Source organism: Condylura cristata, unplaced genomic scaffold (genome assembly GCF_000260355.1).
Source record: "Condylura cristata isolate star-nosed mole 26May11 unplaced genomic scaffold, ConCri1.0 scaffold00022, whole genome shotgun sequence".
NCBI classification, from domain to species: Eukaryota; Metazoa; Chordata; class Mammalia; order Eulipotyphla; family Talpidae; genus Condylura; species Condylura cristata.
Window position 1 is genome coordinate 8,903,539 of NW_004567123.1, and position 14,946 is coordinate 8,918,484.

General features: G+C 34.6%; 1 protein-coding gene across 1 annotated transcript in view; it reads right to left on the reverse strand.

The window, feature by feature from the left end:
* The window catches only part of MACROD2 (MACRO domain containing 2), a 1,662,610-nt gene that overhangs the window by 1,197,286 nt on the left and 450,378 nt on the right, over positions 1–14,946 (reverse strand). The window lies entirely within an intron of this gene.

Genomic DNA, 14,946 nt, shown 5'->3' on the forward strand with positions numbered 1-14,946 from the left:
ACCCGCGGGGATTACAATTGAGATGGGGGGAAAAATGTACAAAATGATGTAAAAATAAACTGTTATAAAAGAAAAAGTTATAGATTGTAGAAATCTTGTAGAAGATTTTAAATGTTGTGTTGCATCATTGGTATCTAAAAAGGGAAGATTCCAAATTCCTTCCCACCTAATAAAGGGTAGAGCTGAGCAGCAAGAAGAACCTAAAAAGGACTTAAGGGAGAAGACTTGAAGGAGGCATGGAGCACAGAGACATGAAGAAGAAGCTATGCTTGCTTTTCTGTCTTTGATTTAAACCAAACCCTTTTAGGACAAGGAAGTAGACGTTATGAAGAGATGTAAGGGAGAGACCAGGGCAGTGCTGAGAATGTCAGCCTTTCTCTCAACATGTAATGATTTTGATCCATTCCTTCCATTTTTCTGGCTTCTTCTGCCCCTTTCTTATGGATTTCCTCCAAAAAGAGCATTAGACGTATGGCAAACGTAAGAGTTCTGTAACCGTGCGTTGAGCCAATACTGTTTGACTGGGTGCTAAACCATAAGGAGATAGGTAATGTGTATTTCATTAAGAAACTATTATCCTTTTTCTCTCCTCTAATGCATGCTCTTTTCTATTCAAAATGTTCTTTTCTATTGAAGGTTTTATACACTAAGTAATTGGCTTGTCTTTATGAGGTACATGGTAGACCCCATTAAAGCATGAAAAAATTTGAGGGTCTTCAGTCTGCCTGCTAACAATATGAGTACTTTCAGTCAGAGGGTCATACAAAAAAATCATTTTGAAATTTCACAAATGATATATCTAACAGTATATAAATACTGATTTTGCACTTATGTAGAGTAATGAGTTACTCAACTGTGAAGTCACCCTACAAAAAACAAACAAACAAAAAAACAAAACACTATTCTGATTTCTAGGCTATATATTTTCCCCATTGAAAAATCATACATTTAGAGTGTAGCAGATATCTCTGATGTGCATCATGACCCTATCCAATGTCTCATAAATATTAACTATTAATACTCTAAACAGTCACCACTTAGTAACATGCATTGAGCACTATTGTCAGGTACTATGGAGGTAAAAGGAAAATTTCAATACTCCCACTAAAGGTTTTAGTCTAGTAAAAAACATGTTTGTCTTACCTAGGTAGGGTGAAGAAAAAAAAAAGTAGGTATGGTTTTTGATTCAGTGAGGAAAATAAGACTTGTTTACTTGGGAAAATAATAACTTAGAAGTAATCCTGAAAGCAGTAATCCTGAGGGCAAAAGAAAAAGAAAAAGTCTGATAGGAATAGCAGCACTCGAATGATGGCCATCATTCTAAGGGATAATATCCCCCTAAACTGGAGAAGTGCCTCTTACTGAGTGACAGGAATATTTATGTATCCTGTTAGCAAGGGACACATTAAGAAATGTCACTGAGAGCTATGAGAGCTATGTGTCCCATAAGGGATTCAAGGGTGCTAGTGGTCTTATGCCATAGTTTCCCTAGATCCTCTACTTGATATACATTCAAAGTACAAAAGCTAAGAGTCATCCTGCAGCAAGATACAAACTATAATAAGCTTCTGCACAGTATGATGACACCGTGAAGAAACGTAATTACATAGTATCCTCAAAGACCACTTTTAATGTGAGACACCAAAGTAGCTACATTCTTTATTAAAATGTTAAATGATAATGAATTTAAACAACATCATTCTTCATAAAACAAAACAGTGCTTTATTATGATAGGAGTAAAGGTTTGATGACAACATAAATGATTCAATGAGTGAAGGTGAAACATGTTGCCTTGTTTCTACAACATAAAAACAAAAATTCACTCTGTCGTTATCAGAAGAAAGAGCAATTTTCTTCTTATGGAAGAAAATACCATCAGCATTATAATTTTAATCATTTACCCACTGAGTTCTGTGACTGACATTTATATATAACTAATTATTCTACTGTTGCTGGATTATATAATAATACTATGGTGCTATATTAATAAACTAGAATATTAATAAAAGATTTGGTTAAATATGAAAGTTGCTTGAAAAAAAATACTTGAGAAATAAGTTAGCTTCATCAATGTTAGATTTCCATCACAGATTTTATGACACATCATGGAACATAAGTGCTTTTATGAGTTATAAAAATTGCTTCAATAGTTGATACTCTGCACTTCAAGGAGTCCTGATTGGCAGCTGATTAGACTTGAGCTTCAGTTATTACCTTCTTTAGTGAAACTAGTAGGCTAGAAAATTGCATTGTAATTCATCAAGGGGAAATTAACAGTGCAAGAGATCTTAAGGTTATCATCATATATTTATTTAGTATATAATACATTTTTTTCAATCAATCTCTAATAAAAATTATCCCAGAGAACATGTATTATTGAGTCATCTGAAATCATGCCAATCCATTTCTGTATATTTCATTTCTGTAAATGAAATTTTATCTGCTATGAATACCCTGTGTGGTGGCATTAAATCAGAAAGTCTGTTCTCTTTATTATCACTGTCTCTTGCATGTTCCACTTAAAATCATTATGGTCACCAGGTACTTTTTTCTAAGTGATCCTTCATGTGGAACCAGTATTAATATATATTTTAGCCAAATACAAACAGCTCATTGTCCTAAGTTCTCTCCTGAAAAACCATTGTGTTACACCTTGGGCAATGAACTAGAAATCTTATAAAGAGCAATTACCATAGCTATATAGTGTCAAAGGTATACATAGATGTATATAAGAAATATTTTGAAGTTTTTAAAAGATTACAAAATGAACACACCCAAAGTTACATTAGAACAAAATGAAACATCATATGATTTTAAGTATATTATTTCAGTTTTCAAAACTTAATATGAAGTCCTAACATTTTATTCCTTTATACTAGATATAGAGGAGAACAAGTTTACAACATATTAAAACATGTAGGTGCTAAAAAGAAGTATCAGTGAATGAAAAGACCAACTAGAACACATTATTTAGTCAGTGATATTTCTTAACACCCTAAAATGACGGCAGAATAGGACAGAATCCTGCTGCGTTTAACTAAAAGATTGTAATGGGTTATACTGGCTTTCTCTTATTGGACAGATATGTAGTTAAGTTAACCTGAACATCATTTGGCATACTTGAATCTATCAGGCAGGTGAAATGGCTCCTCTGGTGACTCTGTCCTTTGTCCTTTGCTACATAAGTTGCTCCTGACACACTGCCTACAACCCGATAATCCTTAACCATTTGTTGAATAAATGTTGATGGGTAAACGAATGGACAGAAAGTTATTGAGATGTGAATAAGTGGAATTAAAAAAAAAAAAAAACTTAAGCCTCAGTCCTTCATCTATGGTCAGGGACTAATAACTACTACATAAAATCCTATCAATGGGATTACTATGAGAAGTAAAAGCAATAATGTATATAAAGTACTTTGCAGATAGCTAGCACATAAAGCTAAAAATGATGGCCTTAATAAATAAAAAATTCTATTTTAAATAACTATTTTTTGTTGGCCATTAAAGCTGTCCAAATAAATGAATTTGGATTGAGGCTTTCCATTCTTTGTGACTAAAAAGGGATGTGTCATCATGTGGTCACGGCTTTCTTTTCATTACTAAGAGTCTGAGCAGCTGCCTAACAACTAATAACTTTAACTGTCGGAGCAACTGAAGGATCTAAGCAGTCTGTTAGCTAAAAAGCTGTAGTCAATAAATGTGAGTGCTGATCTTCATTTATTTTTTTTGTTTGTTTTAGACTTGTTTATTTATGCATACAGACCTGGGGTATAGGCCAGAGGTGCCAGGATGAGAGTACTTGCCAGAGACAGAGTAGGGAGCCGAACAAGCAAACTGAGAAGTACACTGCTGAGGGGAGCAGCAGGTGAGGCAGGAAAGGTCTGCTGTGCCAGGCGGTCACCTCTCTAGTGAGGATCTAACTCCTGCTGAAGCTGAAGCTGCTGCGGCTAGCTTGGTAGTCCTGTGCTTTAACTCGTTGTGCCACCAGGGAAAGCCCAAACAGTGCTGACCTTTAAAAGCCCATACCAAAGGGCCCTCCTTGGTGGTGCAAGGGGTTAGGGCACAGCCCTGCAAGCTAGCTACAGCCCCTTCAGTGAGAGCTGGACCCCAGGCTCTAGAGGTGATCCGCATGGCACGGCAGACTGTCTCATGGCTGCTCCCCTCAGTAGTGTACTTCGTTGATCTGCCTGTTCTGCCAATCTCTGTCTCTGCTGAATCCTCTCACCACCTCTGCACCTCTGGCTGTACCCCAGTTCTGTAAGCATAAAAAAATAAATCTTTAAAATAAATAAATGCCCATGCCAAAGCTGTTTTCTACTTCATAGCAGTTTTGTTAATTTTTCTAGGTTATCAACAAAATTTGTATCTATTGCAGAGTTTTTAGAAACCATTTTTATAATTTAGCATTTCAAGGGTCATTTTATATTTTAGAGAATTTTATATAGACACATTTATATAGTTTTCCTAGTTGTGGCATCCTCAAATTGATTAATTAGTCCTTATTTTTGTGATTTTCAAAATCAATCTAGATACACATCTTTAAGAGTCAGAGTTCTATTTTCAATTCAGCTATTACCTATGCGATTAATAAACTGTCAATATTATATTTAATATTTTATGCTTATATGCTAGAGCAGTGATGTTGCTCATAGTTTGCCTATATATCCTGATTTTTTTTTAAGATTTATTTATTTAAGCGTACAGGACTGGGGAATAGGCCAGAGGTGCAGGGGCAGTGAGAGGCTTCACTAGAGGCAGACTGGGTTGCAGAACAGGCAGATCCACGAAGTACACTGCTGAGGGGAGCAGCGGGCAGGTCAGGAGAGGTCTGCCGCCTTGTGGGTAACCTCCAGGGCGGGGATCGACCTCATGCTGAAGTGGTTTTAGCTTCTTAGTGCTGTGCTTTAACTCACTGCGCCACCAGGGAAGGTCCCTCATGATGTTATTTTATCTCCTTGTTTACTTTTTTGGTTGCAGAAGCAGAATTATATAAATCTTGCATTCACATATCAAATACAGAACTAATAACCCAGAGACTACTTGTGTTCATGTGAACATGGATTGGGTGACCAAAAGTAGGTAACAGAAACAGGACAGGCAGAGCAAAGCAAGCAAGGGACAAGAGAAGGAGAAAAAGTGAATATGAACACTGATGACTACTATAACATTAGTGGACTATATAATGATGAATGTACACTCATGTATTAGGCAGTATTTAAAATTATTTTAGATTACTTCTTACCAGTAACAAATAGCTTCACTTAAAACCAAAATTTAACTTTCTGAAATTGTTTTGCTCTACTACTAGAGACGGGAGTTAAATGAAAGAAAAGCTGAAGAGAGCTATTTACAATTCCACTGGTCCACTTACTTGACAGAGAGAACAAAAGTATACTCTAATCTGAACTTGTGAAAAATAGTATTCCCCATTAGTCTGACTTGAGTTATACTATGCAATACTCTTTTGATTGTTGATGTATCATTCCTGATACTGAAACAACCCTGAAATTTAAGAACTTGAATCAGAGAGGGATTTGAGTGATAGCTCAGTCAATCCTACTTTTTGATAGTTTACAGCTCTAATTGACTAAAGGGCTGTGAACTGAAAGAGAATTAGACAAGCATTTAGACTTTTTACTGAATGATAGCTATTCCATAATCAGCTTCTGAAGGAGGAAAATGGTAGAGAAATCCCCACTGAATTATCGTAAGTGTATTCTGATTGTTGCTGAAAGAAACCACAGCCCTGCCTGGCTATAGGTCATGAAACTGCTGATTAAAGGAATTCTCCTAGCTTCAGGAATTAACTGTATTACAAAGTTATAAAACAGTAGGATAGATAATAATAAACATTTTAGAAGGGACAAAAATTGATTGCATTATGTAAAATTGGCATAGAATAAGTGAACTGAGTAAGTTCAAGGAGAAAGTGCCTAGAACTTAATACATTCCTTTAAAACATTACCATTAGGGGCCTCCCTGGTGGAGCAATGGGTTAAAGCATAGCTCCACGAAGCTAGCTGCAGCTGCTTCAGCACAAGTTCTATCCCTGGCCAGAGAGGTGACCCACATGGCATATCAGACTTCTCCTGTCTTGCCCGTTGCTTCCCTCAGCAGTGTACTTTGTCAATCTGCCTGTTCTGTTCCCCACTCTGACTCTAGTGAATCCTCTCATGCCTCTGCATTTCTGGCCTGTACCCCACTTCTGTATGCATAACTAAATAAATACTTTTAAAAAATTACCTCTATTAAAACAACTGTATCTTAAGTCTAATAACAACTGAAAAGAAGGAAGTTTGCCTTACACTGTGCTACAATGCAAATGAATTAAATGTACTAATTTCTTCCATGTTAACCAGGCCATCCAGGGACTTAATTGGAAGCCAAGTGAGCAGATGTGTTGCCAAAGTAAAACTATGGATACCATAAAGTGAATTAAATGTCCAGTGTCCCTTTACCAAGATGTAAGACTGGATATAAATTTCTTCATCTATGCCTCACACACACACACACATATACGTATGTGTGTACATAGATTTATATAGATATGTGTGCGTATTTAGATCTACCTATCTTTTTATTCCCTACTTTATGCCTCTAACCTAAGTACTGTGCATATTTTCATTCACTTAATTCTTAGAAGAACCTGGTAATGTGATACAAGTTCCATCATTCCCATTATACATAGGAAAAAACTGGAGAAGTGAGAGGGTAAGGTACCTAAGTCCTGGGAGAAATAGAGGTAAGTCTTCTAAGGCTATACATTTAACATCTGTGCTGAGCTCCCTCTGTCAAGAGTAGCCCATGGAGCACTAACAAGAACCATTGAAAGTTAGATCCTGAAGTAGGGATGAAAGCACATTAAAGATGTGGGCCATGTTTAAAAGACTTTCACTTCATTCTCTTAAGTTTTAAGTAAGACCAATTCTGAAATGTCTAATTTATATTCTATTTTTGCCCCTAACAATTTTAGGGACTTGACAGAAAACAGAAAAGGTTAGAAGGAGAGATCTGTAAAGGGCAATCTCCCCTTTTCCACTTTCTTGTATGGTATATTTGTATGTATGTATGGCAACATTTTTAAAAAATTTCACACCATAAAAATGATCACTGAAAAAGTGTTTAGACACTGACTGCTGAGTCTAATTTAAAATATTGCAAAAATAACTGCAATTAGTAAAAAAATATAATTCAGTTGATGGATAGACTACAACTATAAAGGTAAAACTGACATAAATACCCTTGATATCAAACAACACACAAAATGGAATTGAACTACATTTTCTTCCAAGATTTAGATTATGTATAAAATAAACTTCTGGAAGACCATAATCATAATTTGGGCTTTTAAAATGAGATTATAGAACATCACAAATGAAAAGAAGTTTCCCCTGACTTCCAAAATTATGACATGAAGTTCACAGAAAATTTTTTTTTGGAAATCAACCAGCTAAAATGTTGTTTATTCATGATGTTGCTAAGGTAGAAAATACTGAGAAATGAGATTGCAATCTCACCTCATCCAGCTGTCAAAGCTAACAGCAAAGTTCTCCAAGGAAGGGACAAAACTTGAAAGATCGTTGGAAAACTGTACATCACCTCAATGGGTTTGAGGGACATGAATGAATGCAATGTGACAACAGCCCCCAGAACACCATTTGAAAGATGACAAAGATTATTGTTGTAGCACAATGGAGACAAAAGGAAATTGGTAACATAATGAAGAAAAGAGTCTACACATGTAAACTACACGGAAAACATGATTAAGGCTTCAAGGTATTGAGAAACAGTGAACAAAGTGACAGCTTATATGTCTCAGATATAAATTTGTGCTCCAGTGTTCACTTCAATATTTTAGTTAGTCTTCTTTTCAGCACTACTACCTATCAGGCAACCTAAATATAATTAAAAAAAAAATCCTGGTAGGGTTGACAACTTTTCTGATACTTGTAATCCTCAGTGCTCAACTGAAACATTAAATAGTATCTGAAGAACACTTTTTAAAAAGTGATCATAACATTGATCACAGAGACTTTTTTCTCATTCTTAAAACTGGAAAAATCAAGGTACCCAGTTAGAAATGACACTTAAAAATACACAGTCAATGCATGCTAATACTTTATCTTGGTATAGACATGCAGCTGCAAAGGTATTCTGTGGCAAACTCAGAATTTCTTTCTGTTCCCATTGTACTCTCATAAGTCATCTCTCTTCTTGCTGGTTCTCTCTAGGTTTTCATCTTCTAATAGGTATATTAAAAAAAAAAACATCATGTTTTACAGTATGAAAACCCTTGAATTCAGCAGAGACTCTAATTTTCCTTAGCTGCAACCATTCTACTTTCGGGCTAGCCTGCTTCTGTTCTAATCTTGAAGTCTAGCCTTTGTATGCACTCTACATCTCCACTATTTTGTGTATTTACTTAAGCAGACTCCAATAATGTTGGTGTTTTCTTCTTCTGGTTTTCCTTAGCTTTGCCGGTACATGATTGGCTTTTGATCTTCTTCCCCAGATATGGAGAGAACCATATTTATTATTTTTTGAATCTTTGGCTAGGGCACAATCCCTTAATTAGAAGATACTCAAAAATGTTTATAAGTATAAATTACAACAAACATTTTGAAATGATTGTTGATTTTTTAAATTAATATACTTACTTATTTTTAACTCAGACAACACTGGGGTGTCCCCACCAGGTATTACTAACATAGTACATCCGCCACCAATTTGCCCAAACTCCACCACCACATATATTGTGCCTCCCTCGTTGTTCTTTCCTCTCCTGCTCCCTTTAGGGTGCCAGTTCTATAGTCTATCATCAAAGGTTAGTTTTTCAGCTTGTCTGACTTATTTTACTTAGCATTATTCTTTCAAGTTCCAGCCATGTTGCTGCAAAAGGTATGCATTTATCTTTTTGGATCACTGAGTAGCATTTCATTGTGTAAGGCCCTCAAACTTTTTTTTTTTTTTTTTGGCCATCATATTTTTCTTGCAAAAATAGAAAACACAAGGAAATATTTAGGCACAGGTGCAGTCCATATGAATACTAAAAAGCCTGGGTATCTAGTAGTCCTGGTAATATATCGAAAGAAAATCTCTGCATCATAGAAGGGCTTCAATTTGGCTATCCAAGATCACTCTTTCTTTGTTTATTATAATACTTCAGGTATTTTCCCTAGTACTCAGAAAGGCATGCAGTGATATAAGTTTAAATGCTTTCTCCAGAGAAAAAGATAATCCTTTAGTCCTTTGTTAATGCCCAATCAATGGGACTACATAGGAGAAAATAACTTTATATCTATCACCTCTTTATTGTCATTTCCCCCTTGCTTCCAAATTATCCACTAGTGATATTGCTTAATATTAGGCAATTAAGTTCTGAAAACACTCTGGTTTTATATTTCTGGGGGTAGTAGGTGGAGAGCATAAAGTTGTAGAGTCTTCAGATTGCTCTTTAGAGGTGGGGAGTAGGAGCATACAGGAATAAAGTGGGGGAGAACTAAGTGTATTTCAGGTCATAGCAATTATCTGTTTCTCTAAAAGCAATAAAGGAAGTAAACAGATATCTATTTAAAGGTCCATTTCATTCCATTATTACAGATGAAATAACAAGATAAAAGTGTACCTATTCTCCAAATCAACATTATTTCCAAATATTTCTAGCTTAAGAGGAATTTCTGAAACATATTCTATCATGAAAACCAAAATTAAGTCAACCTCCTTTTCTATTCTTTATCATGTTAAGATGACATTTTAATAGTATTCTCATTTTTATAGATGACAAGCTCTGGGTATTGTAGTAAGCAATAAAATTACATCAAATAAGCATGAAGACAAATAAACCTTAAAAACAAATTGAGCAGTATTTAAAAATTAATAGATGCAGTAAAGCAAACCACAAGTAAATCAAATTTCATTTATTCCACTCAACATTATAACAATTTAGTTTGTAAATACATTGTTAAACTTTTGTGTTTTGTTGAATGCATCTTATATCTTAAAGGAAAACTCAGTATTTACTACCATTTGTCATCACATCCTTAGCTTTTTTATTCCAGTATTATATGAGAATTAATCTTATACTTTTCACTATTATTATTTTGACTTTTTAAAGGGTGTTTTAATACCATGATTAACATTCATCATTTATATAATAATTTTCCTTCAATATGTCAATCTAAATTAAAATTTCAATATAATATGGAAGATACATACATGAATAAATACTGATCAAAGTAAAATATTGATAAAAAGAATAAAGACTGTGTCTGTTTTTATGATCAATCCGTCAGAAAATTATTTCACAATTATTAATAAATGAAAATCTTTCATACTGAATACATTTTTTTCTAGAGTTTTATATTTTTATTTGTTTTTACTTTTCATTACAAAGAAATACATTTTCTGTAATTCTCATTTCTGGACCCTGTTCTAATGGTTCATTCACTTTGATTAGAGAGGATTCAGTATCAATGAGCTTTATGTACTATAAGGATGGTCAGTATTTTTGCTAAATTGGAATAGGAGAATTTTAGTGATTTTTCTAAGCACAAATATGGCTCTTTGGAACTTTGCTAGTGGGTTAATAAGTGACCTCTAACCTTGACTACAATGTCTAGAATGTAAGCACTGGGGAAAAGTCAAGTGATCACCTGTAACAACAACAACAAATAGAAAATGAAAATGTGATCAGCATGCAAATATGCTTGCATTGCTCCCTGAACCTGAAAAACTAAGGAATAACTCAAACCAATGTAAAACTGAGATATCTATATTTTAGGATTTTTCTGTAGTTTTTTTTTTCTTTCTTTCAAACAAATATAAAGGCACGACTCCCTTGAAATTCACCTTCATTTCCTTACCCTCATTGTGCATGGCACTCAGTACATTCACCATGCAATGTCAGACAAAGTGTTAATTCAAGAGTTCTGCCAGGAAGAGGTTAGAGTAAAAATTATCCCCGTCGACTACAAAGAAGAAAGGAGACTGAGCATCATAAGTGACATGAGACTAAAGTTCTTATTCTTATCTTTGTAAGAATTCTGCCATAACTTATATTTCTGTCCAGAGTTTTTGTCTCAGGTAAACACATTATTTCAAACTAAGTCAAAAAAAGGTCTACAACTTCGACTTATACATGCTATGACTAATTTAGATATCTTAAAAAGAATAAGTCATCACAATTGAAAACCAGTGGCCTCTCCTATATACTTTGCTATTACTTCTGCTTCCCAACCACATAGGTAGATAGAAAAGTATGTTAGGTAAAATCTTATGAAGTTCTGGTTTTTCCAAATTCTCTAAAAAATTCCACCAAAAACACCTATAAAAAAAATTTGAGGGCCCTCCCTCATGGCGCAGCGGGTTAAAGCACAGCACTGAGAATCTGAAGCCACTTCTGCATGAGTTCGATTCCCGCCTGACCCGGAGGTGACCACATGCTGTGGCAGACCTCTCCTGACCGACCCGCAGCTCTCCTCAGTGGTGTGCTTCGTCGATCTGCCTGTTCTGTTCCACACTCTGTCTCTGGTGAAGCCTCTCACTGCCCCTGAGCCTCTGGCCTGTACCCCAGTTCTGTATGCACAAATAAAAATTAAAAAAATCTTTAAAAAAAATTTTTTTTGAAACTTCAGCACAAGAAGAGAGCCAAATTGTACCCAAGTGTAAGGCATAAAACATAGTCACAAGTCATGCACGAAGACACATAGAACAAAAACTCATTTGTTGCCAAGCAAAATTATATACGTAATAGATACAATACCTGAGTTAAAATGTGTGTGTATGTATAGCTTTACCTTCTATATATATGTAATTACACACTCACACACACACACACATATGCACACATACAAGAAATCCTCAAAATTCATACTAACACAGAGCTGTTTAAGGTACTGAATCAGTGTACACATCTATAATTCTCACTTTCATTTTGTTCAGTTCTGTATTGCTTGAAATTTTAACACACATATACTACTACAATTTTTTTCTCAGTATTTTTATTTTATTGATGTAAAATTGGCTTAAAATATTATATCGATTTCTATCATTTGTCATTTCTATATAGTGATACTACATTTTGCTCACTGAAAGTGTATTTTCCATCCACTACCATACAGTTGAGCCTCTTTAACTAACATTCCCATCCTCCACTCTTTCCTCTTTCTCTCTGGTAAACTCCATTGTGTTCTTAGGATCTAAGAGTTTATTTTGATTTTGTTTTATTTGTTTCTGGATTGATGAATATGTAAAGAAGAGTTTAGATTATATTTAATTTTTTCAACATCAGTAAAACTTTTTTAGATTTAAATTTTGTTAGCCTGTCTTTTTACAGTACTTATAAATGTTGAAGTGAATTTATTTTCTTGATGATGGGCATATTTCTACACAAATAATATGCTTGTGGCTGTTATGAACTAATTAAAATCCTATTGTGTAAGAGTTCAATAATGTAGAGGGAAAGGCATAATTAGAGTAATCTGCATATATAATTTATGTTGTTTAGAAGGCCTAAATCATCACTGAGAGTTACATGAATTTTTAGAAAACAAATGCTAATTTTAATTCACTCCAATTTGATCTTTGAGTTCTGAAGTCTACTTCTTAAAGCTCAAATAAGTGTAAACTTGTTTCCTCTGTGAAACAAGTTTAAGCAGAAAAAAAAAGAGATTTTTTTTTAACTTTCTTTACAGTCTAAATTTTAGAAATTGATATATAAGCACATGGGCTCTTTTAACATGGACTGCCTATGAAGAATTTCTCCTTTTTTCCCTCTTTATTCTTGTAGTCAGATGCCCTGACTACATTATCCAGCACATGGAATATCTTATGTTCTCAAACTTCACACTTTTGAAAGATGGAATGACACTGTTGTTAAAGGGTGAACTGAAGAGTTAAACTGAGACTCCAATATTATTGGTCTTGCCGTCCTCTAGCCAGAATACCTCTGACAAGTTATTTAACCTTCCCCTGACTCTACTTTATCATATATCCAGGGGGAATAACAGTAATGCCAACTCATAGGTCACTGTGACTCTTAAGGAGTTAAGTTATTCATATGCATACATAGATGCGTGTGTGTGTGTGTGTGTGTGTGTGTAGTTGCAGTGTGACCCTTTCCTGTGTCTGTGTATATACTGACTAATCTGAAGACTTGAGGTAATTCAGGGGGAAAAGATTTAGTCATTCAAGATTTAGAAAAATCACTTTTCCTACAGCTTCACAGTCATTACATGTAACTGAAATACTCTACAGATTTATAATGTATTCATTTCAGATAAAAATAGATGTTAAAATTATTTAAACATCACCCCCAAGAATTAATAAACAAATACAGACTGCAAAAGATGAAAAATATCTCATTGATTAAAAATAGCATATCATCTGCCTCTAAAAGATATACAACAGTTAATTCTCACAAATCAGGTGACTATGCTATGTTTTCTATTACATCTAAAGCACTTTTCAATTTCTATTTAAAATATGATTCATTTAATAAAGCAATAAAAACATTACTTAGCATGTGAAAAAAAATAAAGTTGTTTTAACTCAAATAATTTTGAATAGAATCAATGCCATCCTAACCAAATGCCCTATCAGTTTGATTTGTCTAAGAACTGCCTTGTTTTTTTGTTTGTTTGTTTGGGTTTGTTTTTGTTTTTGTTTTTGTTTTTTAAGTACTACTCTCCTAAGGCATGCAGATACTGCATTTGGGACACCTACTTTAAAGAAGACACAAGTTGATGATCGTATTTTTCTGGAGTAATGGAGTATATGCCATACTGGGAAGACTTTTTCTGGCCTTGTCAAAAATGATAATTAGCATAATGTTTCTAATACTGGTCTACACTACTAATTGGGCAGATAGTAGACTTGGCAAAGTTTCCAAAGAAATTTACCAGCAGTACTTGGAGAAAAGATTAAGAAATCTTGGACTATTCATCCTGTATAAAAGGCTTATAATACAGTGTCTTATTACTCAAGATTCCTGCACAAAGGATGATGGGCACAGATAGCTCTTGCCACTATCTTTGCCGAACACCATTCCAGTTCCATTTTCTTCTCACCCTACATTTGTGACAGGGATAAAAGCATCTTTTGGCTTTTACTATGAATATGATATAGTCTCCTAAATCCAGCTCTAACCACATATCCAATTGTCTTTGGATATCTCAAAGTTTCTCAAAAAAAAAAAAAAACAATCAAAAACATTTCATCATATCTGATTTTTTTACATTTTCCCCCAGTACATAAAAACACCTTCACACATACCAGCATTCCTATTCCTTCATTCATTTTCATCAGGGGTACTTCCAATTGCTCAACCCAGGTAGATACTGAGAGACCCTAAAATCTCTCTACATTATTATATTAAACCACTGCCTACTCTCACTGTTTTATCTTCCTTCTTACATAAGGAATTCATTATTACATTTTTCCACTCCCTCTGCCATTATAGCAGTTTAAGCCAGTTGCAGGGCAAGTTAGATGTAGGAACTCCTAATTTGCTTCCCCTCTTTTTAATTCCCTGTACTTCCACTAGATTAGAGAAGTAACTCCAAAATGCAGATCTGACCTGTCACAATACCTACAATTTATACTAGTTTCTCTCACAGCTCTTGGACTGATTCATTGGACATAGCTTCTCACCTCCAAACCTGTCTCTTGCACTTCATACTGTCCCCACTCTTTGAACACAGTCTTTCTTCTACCTCAGTAGCTTTTACATGTCCAAAAGAATCAGACTAGATTCCTTTTCAGTAGGCCTCCCAGATTTCACTCTTTGTTGTTTTGCTCAATGATCTAAACTAGATGTCCCTCATCTGGGCTCCCAAAATATGCTCTATCAAATGTAGCATATTTAAATTGTTAGTTAATTTAACTTCTTCTGCAATTCAACCGTCAAATCAGACACTACTTGAGAAAGAATCCAGAATGGTTTCA